The following is a 9,318-nucleotide window of genomic DNA, read 5'->3' on the forward strand; positions in this document are numbered from 1 at the left end:
TTCTACGCAGTTTCCAAAAATAATGTAAAATTCTGAACATAGGGTATCGTGTTTTGGCGTCAGAAACCTCTGTAAGGAAAGTGACACTACTCTGACGTACTAAAAATAAGAAAATAGCTTGGGCAAAAAATATGGTTAACTGATAGTAGGGGAAATTGTCACCGCCGCAAAGGAAACAACAACATCTAGCTTTTCACGTTTCTTGTTTTTTTCTTTTTTTTATTTTTTTTTTATTTTGTTTTTCCTTTTTTGTACAATAATTAGCCAAATTAATTCAGCAATAAGCATATGAATCTCAGCATACGAAAAAAGCAATTATCAACCTTCCAATAATGCCGTGAAACATCAAAAAATAGATGTCGTTGATGTTGAATTAGTTTAGCAATTAGTATATGAATCTCAGTTTCGAAAAAAGCAATTACCAACCTTGCAATAATACCGAGAAACGTCAAAAGATATATATTTTTTATGATACTTGACACTTGTAGATTTTTGAATTAAAATGAAATAATTATGGGCATCAAGTTCTATTTTATTCCATTTTAATTAAAAAATCAACGGACTCGGTCGAGGCACTAGCTTCCCCTCCTATGAGTAACCCATAACCTTTGAGTTGGAGGCTAAGGGTTCTTACTGAGAAACTGAAATATGGGGAAAGAGCTTTTACTGGTTTTATCCAAAACTTAAACTTATTAGGGAAGTACGGGATAACGCGACCTTTCTTTCAAATTGGAATAAAGGAATTTTCACAAAATTGCTTATTTAATAAAGAAGAAAGATAATTTGGGATAATCGGAGATAGGCATCAAACTGCAATCAATCAGTAACAAAATACCAGCTAAGGGTGCGTCCAAGATCTTTCTGCAGGGGGGGGGGGCAACAAAACGCATTAAAAATTTGTTTATATGCATTTTTGCCAGGTTTTGTACGAGTCGGGTAAAATTTTCGGGAGAGGGGGGTCAGACCCCTTAATCTGCCCCTCCCCAAAAAAAACTGTCTTATGACCAATCAACAGAACTCAGATATAAGTAAATTTGATTTACAATTACAGCACTACGGTGATAGAATATACCTTTCTGTGAAAGAATTTCTACTACAATTATTGGGACTTAGAAAAAAACTGTTATTAAGATGTTTCGTTTTTAATGGACTTTTATTAATCAGGAATACAAAAATATATCGTTTTTAATGGACTTTTATTAATCAGGATTACAAAAATATTTCGTTTTTAATGGACTTTTATTAATAAGGAATACAAAAATATTTCGTTTTTAATGGACTTTTATTAATCAGGAATACAAAAATATTTCGTTTTTAATGGACTTTTATTAATCAGGAATACAAAAATATTTCGTTTTTAATGGACTTTTATTAATCAGGAATACAAAAATATTTTTTTAATGGACTTTTATTAATCAGGAATACAAAAATATTTCGTTTTTAATGGACTTTTATTAATCAGGAATACAAAAATATTTCGTTTTCAATGGACTTTTATTAATCAGGAATACAAAAATATTTCTTTTTTAAATATTTCGTTTTTAATGGACTTTTATTAATCAGGAATACAAAAATATTTCGTTTTTAATGGACTTTTATTAATGAGGAATACAAAAATATTTCGTTTTTAATGGACTTTTATTAATCAGGAATTCAAAAATATTTTTTAATGGACTTTTATTAATCAGGAATACAAAAATATTTCGTTTTTATTGGACTTTTATTAATCAGGAAAACAAAAATATTTCGTTTTTAATAGACTTTTATTAATCAGGAATACAAAAATATTTCGTTTTCAATGGACTTTTATTAATTAGGAATACAAAAATATTTCGTTTTTAATGGACTTTGATTAATCAGGAATACAAAAATATTTCGTTTTTAATGGACTTTTATTAATCAGGAATACAAAAATATTTCGTTTTTAATGGACTTTTATTAATCAGGAATACAAAAATATTTCGTTTTTAATGGACTTTTATTAATCAGGAATACAAAAATATTTTGTTTTTAATGGACTTTTATTAATCAGGAATACAAAAATATTTCGTTTTTAATGGACTTTTATTAATCAGGAATACAAAAATATTTCGTTTTTAATAGACTTATATTAATCAGGAATACAAAAATATTTCGTTTTTACTGGACTTTTACTAATCAGGAATACAAAAATATTTCGTTTTTAATGGACTTCTATTAATCAGGAATACAAAAATATTTCGTTTGTAATGGACTTGTATTAATCAGGAATACAAAAATATTTCGTTTTTATTGGACTTTTATTAATCAGGAATACAAAAATATTTCGTTTTTAATGGACTTTTATTAATCAGGAATACAAAAATATTTCGTTTTCAATGGACTTTTATTAATCAGGAATACAAAAATATTTCGTTTTTAATGGACTTTTATTAATCAGCAATACAAAAATATTTCGTTTTTAATGGACTTTTAGTAATCAGGAATACAAAAATATTTCGTTTTTAATGGACTTTTATTAACCAGGAATACAAAAATATTTCGTTTTTAGTGGACTTATTAATCAGGAATACAAAAATATTTCGTTTTTAATGGACTTTTATTAATCAGGAATACAAAAATATTTCGTTTTTAATGGACTTTTATTAATCAGGAATACAAAAATATTTCGTTTTTAATGGACTTTTATTAATCAGGAATACAAAAATATTTCGTTTTTAATGGACTTTTATTAATCAGGAATACAAAAATATTTCGTTTTTAATGAACGAGATCTTCTTGATCATTTTTCATTCAAAAATGTATTTTTAACCGGCACTTAAGCTGTGGGTGATTCTCTGACTCCCTTATATACTCTGGTATTGCATTCCGAATTGTCGGGCCTGTGTTTCTTGTCACATGCATCGATCGTGTTGTATTCCTCACCTCATTAGTCAGGTCATTTCCATTTTCGGGTATAATACTGATGGTAAAATGAATTATGTTTAAAATAGCTTCTAAAAACTTCAGGTCCTAAATTATTCCAGCACTGAGAAACAGAAATGTCTGTCTTCTTATCTCTAATTTGACCTACATTTAATAAATTGAACTTTTTAAATATACTTAATGTACTATCAGTTCCTCGGTCATACATTCCTATAATACGAACAGCTTTATTTTGCTCTACCATTACTCTCTTATCATCAAGGAGGCACACTCGTGCCTCTTTAAAGAGACGAACCACGACAATGTTAAACGATCTCCGGTTTCAGTGGTCGCAGAGGGACGGAGAGGAATGCATTTCGTAGCCCGAGCTCCAACTAAGAAACCTGCCAAATTTCATCCCCCTCCGACTTTTCCTTCATGGGGAAAATCTGGCCGAAAGTTTCGACCCCCCAACCCTTCCCCCCTTTAAAGTTGTCTGATCGGGCTGAAATTCACAAGTTAAGGTCCCCTAGGGCCTAGGAGCTTATCCGCGAAATTTCAGCTTGATCTGATAACTCCTTCCCTGTTTTCCAGAAACCACGCATAGCCACTTAATGTTCACGTTCTCCTTTTTTTTTTCGCCACGCCTACAGGTCACAGCCGACATCGGATCTGGGTGTACGAAGACTCATTCGATGCGGAATTCTCCGAGTAATTTTGCTTGAAAGTTTCGTCGGAAAATCTTAACCCCCCGATTTTCCAGCTTAGAAATACCCCATTTCCCCATAAGAGCCCATGTTAAGTTTTTTGTTGTTAAAAGTTACGAATTTCAACATTCAAGTACATCAAAATGATCAGCTTGTGACTGATGGTGAGACTGATGGTGAGTCATGGTGAGAATGACTGAAAGCTTCAAAAAATTCGGTCATAATCCGTAAAATTTTTATTTGAGAAAAGACACAGAAACCCTTTTTTCTGCCACACCTACAGGTCACAGCCGACATCAGATCTGGGTGTACGAAGACTCATTCGACGCGGAATTCTCCGAGTAATTTTCCTGGAAAGTTTCGTCGTAAAATCTTAACCCTCCGATTTTCTAGCTTAGAAAAACCCATTTCCCCATAAGAGCCCATGTTAATTTTTGAAATTCTTAAAAGTTACGAATATTAGTTATAAGCATCGATGGTTCAGTGGTAGAATGCTCGCCTGCCACGCGGGCGGCCCGGGTTCGATTCCTGGTCGATGCATTTTTGAAAAGATTGAAATTGTTATTGATTATGGGTGATAAATATTATGATTGTTGGGTGACTTCAGAACTATCACACTTCAGGAAGTTCTTTTTTCGCATGTTTGTATTTTTTCTTTCTATGCTTCATTCCTTTCTCTTTGTTGCTGCTATGGAGATTCCTCGGAGGTTGGGTTGAAATATTTAGCACTGTTTTCAGTTATGAACTTACTCAGTTTTCAAAAAAAGAATCTCTTGATCATTGTTGCTTATGATGGGATGCAAAAGTGCTTGTTTTTTATTTTTCTGAGGTTGTCTCGAAACCAGACAAAACAAAGATTGTGACCAAGGCCGCTCAAAAATGGGTGGTGCTGGTGCTCTTGAGGCTGTTTTGCTTATATTTGAGTTGAGCAGGGGAGGGTACCTTCAACATTTTGGCACAGGCACCACCAACCCCAAGAACATTCCTTATTAATTACATTTATCTAATTGACTCTATTGGTCTAAAATTCAGCTTACATCCAGGACTGGTGAGGGACATTTTCTGGCTTGCGAGAGATGCATTGTTTGGGAAGCGACTCCAAAACTAAATAAAAAAGATGAAAAAAGTTTAGGGTAATGCTTATAAGGGCCAAAAGGGCCCAAAGCTTATGTCCATCTCGACAGCGATAAAAATGTCAGATGTCTCTCATTTCAAATTTCACAGTTTTCATTTGTTATTTGAAAGTAATTTGTTTTGTTATTGAATGAAAAAACTTGTACAAAAGAGTCTTTAAAAGGGGGGGGGGGGGGGTTTGGGGGCGGCAGCCCCCCAACTGCCTCTCATAATTCCTGTACGAGGAGTACAGGAATTATGAAATTACATCCACCATGGATTGTAGAAAAACGTACAGAAATAATATGAAAAAAACTTCGTTTTCTTAAAGAGTTAAAGAGGCTGCGTCCCAAAGTCGAACCTTAAAACGTACAGGAATTAGGAGAGGCAGTTGGGGGGCTAACGCCCCCCAAACCCCTCACTTTTAAAGACTTTTGTACAGGTTTTTTGTTGTGGGGCTCTGCCGCCCCCCTAACCCCCCGCTCTTGGCTTCGGAAAGGCCCTCTTTTAATTAACAAAAAATTGAAATGAATGAATAATGGAATAACTTCGAAAAATGTTAAACACAAGAGGACAGGAGAACCATTGCGCCGAAACTAGTAATTAGTAACAATGAAGTTGACCACTCCATTTACATTTTAACATAATTATTGAAACTGTTTCCCAGACACAGAGCACACAAGCTAAGAGCTGGGGCCGGGGGTAGGATAGCAAACAAAAACCTGTTTTGTATTCTTTGTTAATTAAAAGAGGGCCTTTCCGAAGCCAAGAGCGATGGGTTAGGGGGGCGGCAGCCCCCCACAACAAAGACATGTACAAAAGAGTCTTTAACAGCGAGGGGTTTTGAGGGCGACAGCCCCCCAATTGCCTCTCCTAATTCCTGTACGTTTTAAGGTTCGACTTTGGGACGCAGCCTCTTTAACTCTTTAAGAAAACGAAGTTATTTTCATATTATTTGTGTAAAAATCACTTGTTCATATCATGCATCCATGAATAATATAAGACGATACTAACGAATGGTACTGTGAAAGCAGTACTTTAGTTTTAAAAAATATGTTTAAGCTCACGCAGCATCTCAACATCTCTTGAAACCTCATGAAATCGTATCACTATGTTTTTTTGCAGCTGAGTTTATTGTCCACTATAAATCCCAGATATCGAGTTTCTTGAACTTCCGCTAGAGTAGTTCTATTATATATTATAGCTCCTGGAGAAATGGTAGGCGCTGTTCCCATTCTAGTGAATGTCATAAAATTTGTTTTGGTTGTATTTATTGCAAGTCGACTTTTTGAGACGAATCTATACAGTCCTTTTAATGCTTCATTAGTATTATCAGTAAGTTCATTGAGAGTCTTTCCTGTAATAGTAAGTGCAGTATCAGCTGTAAATGAAGTAATTTTGCTCGTTGTACGTAATATCGCATACTATCACAATTTTATCAGGCATAATAGTGGATCTCAGACTGAACCCTGTGGAGCTCCACAAGTAATCGGATGACATTTAGAAACCGAACAATCTAATATATATTTTAAAAGCCTTCCACTCAAATAAGATTCAAACCATTCATAACAATTATGCTTTATTCGTAGGCAACGTAATCTTTTTAATAATATGCAAAAATCTACTGGATCAAAAGCTTCTATAAAATCTATAAAAGTTGACATACAAAATTCCTTTTATCTAGTCCACTATTTACATTATCCATCAGGTCCTCCAGAGCATGCACAGTTGAATTAGCTGTCCTGAAACCAAAGTGCGTCTGTTATAATAATTCACATTTCATTAAACTCTCATAGTATTTTATGCATTGCTTTTTCATAAATTCTTGAAAGGGAAATAAATAAGGAATTTTGTTTTGAATTCTATAGGGGGAACTGCAGGAATGTATGTCACAACTGGACTTTAGACCTTTTCTAATAGTATGTATATTTCTGGTTGGATAAGCTAAATTATCCAATACAATTCAGTTACAATGTAGGAGGTTTCAAATACAATGTATACCTGCTACTATTTAGTCTTTATTGCATGTCGTTTCTGTTTGTCTTAGTTCTTTATTTTAAGTTTATTTCACGCCAGTTTCTTATAATTTATTAGAGTAGTAGCAAATGTTTACTTATTACTCATTCAATAAGCCTATTTTGTTTTCAGAACTGAATTTCTTTTATTGGACCACGGAACTAATGTATGTAGTTATTTGATTTAATTGATTTACAGCTCATATGGTCGAATTTAGTATTCTGTAATTATACAGGAATTATGATTTTTCTTCCCATAGCAAAGTTATGGGACGCAAAGCAAATGGGACCATAGCAAAGTTAACCATTTATAAATAAATGGGTTAAAATTGACTCTTTAACCTATTTATTTTTATATCTTTTATATCTTATTACCCTTTGCGCCAAATTAGTTTTAATTTGTTTTCGAAATGCAACGGTTTGAGCTTTTTTTTTTACAATTAGTCTATTCAACACGGATTTGACCTTGCCTAGTAACAAATTAACATGTAACTTTTTCTAAGGTTACTTGTCTAAGGTATTTTGGGACATGATTTCAGCTATATCGGTTGCATTAAATATTAGAACTGATTTATTAAAATAAACTCTTGAACTTCCAGATGACGCAATGTAATTGCGTCCAGATTCCTAGACATAGTAAAAATCAGAAAGCATTCCGAATCAAATATATCCTGTATATTTTTTATCCAAATATATCCATATACATATATCCTGTATATGTATATCAACTGTTTTGCTTAATTTCTTTCATTAATTGTTGGATTTTGTCTCTCGATTGGAAGTATTTATCGTTGCCAAATGAAGAATAGTTGGGTCCTGTCCAAACAGGAACAACGGTACCCAAAAAAAAGAAAGAATTGCTTATTTAATTTGTTTGGTTTCAAAATAGAGCTCGGTACTAAAACTGACTTTACAAGTTAAATGTGACGCTAACAAGTTTGATGAAGAGTACAGATTAAAACAGAGGCGTATATATACAATGTTTTATTTCTTAGTATAGGTTTATCAGTGGAAACATTTGTAATTTTATACTCTTTGACATTGGAAAGATCAAGGATATTTGTCAGGGAGATAAGAAATTATCAAATACTATTCAGTTACATTGTAGTAGGTTTCAAATACAAAGTATTCATTTTACTATTTGGTCTTTATTGCAGGTCATTTCCGTGAGTCTTTGTTCTTTATTCTATTTGTTATTTTAACGCCATTTTTATAATTTATTTAACTATTTTATTTTTTGAATTTATTTTGTATGAACCAAGGGATGCCAAATAGGTTAATTAAAACGCCTGTTGGTGACCTTATAATTATACATTCTCTTGTCGCTTGTCGATGGTTTTGGAGTGTGTTGAGGTTAACATTTGTTTACAAATGTTTACCTATTATCCAATGAGGAATAGCGTAAACAACTGTCTACGCATCACCCATGTAATCAGGCTATTTTGTTTTCAGAACTGAAATACTTTTATCGGACCACGGAACTAATATATGCAGTTATTTGAATTAACCTATTTTAGTTTTTACAGCTCATAAAGTGGAATTTAGAATTTTTATTTAACTATACAGGAATTATGGTTTTTCTTCCTAAATAGTATTTTTTTCGTTTCTGAACCTAATTGGGTTTGACCCTAATGTTGCCTTTTATTAGAAAAATTGAATAACTCAAAGTAAAAATTGAAAAATCATGTGACGATTTAACCTACTCATTTATATATCTTTTATATCTTATTAACCTTTGCGCCAGATTAGTTTTAATTTGTTTTCAAAATGCAATATAATAAACAATAATTTTTTTTCAGTTCTTACTGATAATCTGACTGATAAACGTGCTTAAACAAGCAGGAAGGGTAAAATGGAATAAGTTCGTCTGAATGGTAACTCTGGACTGTTCTCCTTAAACGGAATATAATAATTTAACCTTGACACTTTGACACTTCATATTTTTTTATTTAACCGCAAAAAAAACTACAAAATATTACATTTAAGTCAGGAAACCACGAAAGAATATTTTGTGGGAATTTGTTGATCTGTAAGCTATCCACATTTGTAGGTTAGTTTATACAAACCAGTTCAGTAAAAAAAAGTTATTTTTCTAATTTTTAGACATGGCAATTGCTTCTACTTGTCTGTGATGTTTCATTACCATCTAAGCAGAATAACATCTTTTTTGCACATCATGCCTAAAAACATTTCTCCACGCACTTCAATTCTGGAAATAAATAGTAGAATATGAAACTTGTTTGTCACGTCTTCCTCCATCCATTGCATTGTAGAACAAATTATTCAATGTCTCAAGTTTAGGGATATCCTAGTAACATCCTAGAAAGTTTTTTTTAAATCAGGTTTAGAGGTTTTTACATTAATTTTGTCTTTAAAGCTAGAAATATTATTTTTCCTTCAACAGCAAGCTTTTGTTCAAAAGCTATTTTCTACTCTGTTTTTACGGCAATTTCTTTTGCTTATCTATGATGCTTCATTACCATCTAAGCAGAATAAAATTATTTGTGCACGTCAGCCCCGATAAATTTTTTTTCAATTCTGCAACCACTTCAAATTTGTAACTATGATAGAATATTTTGTGGGAATTTGTTGATCTGTAG

At 32.5% G+C, this 9,318-nt stretch overlaps 1 non-coding gene across 1 annotated transcript; it reads left to right on the top strand.

The window, feature by feature from the left end:
- Window positions 1-4,059: 4,059 nt before the first annotated feature.
- On the top strand, window positions 4,060-4,130 carry Trnag-gcc (transfer RNA glycine (anticodon GCC)). Its single transcript has one exon. It is a non-coding gene; the product is annotated as a tRNA-Gly (tRNA).
- The last annotated feature ends 5,188 nt before the right edge of the window (window positions 4,131-9,318 follow it).

This window comes from Artemia franciscana, unplaced genomic scaffold (assembly GCF_032884065.1).
Source record: "Artemia franciscana unplaced genomic scaffold, ASM3288406v1 Scaffold_588, whole genome shotgun sequence".
In the NCBI taxonomy this organism is placed as follows: Eukaryota; Metazoa; Arthropoda; class Branchiopoda; order Anostraca; family Artemiidae; genus Artemia; species Artemia franciscana.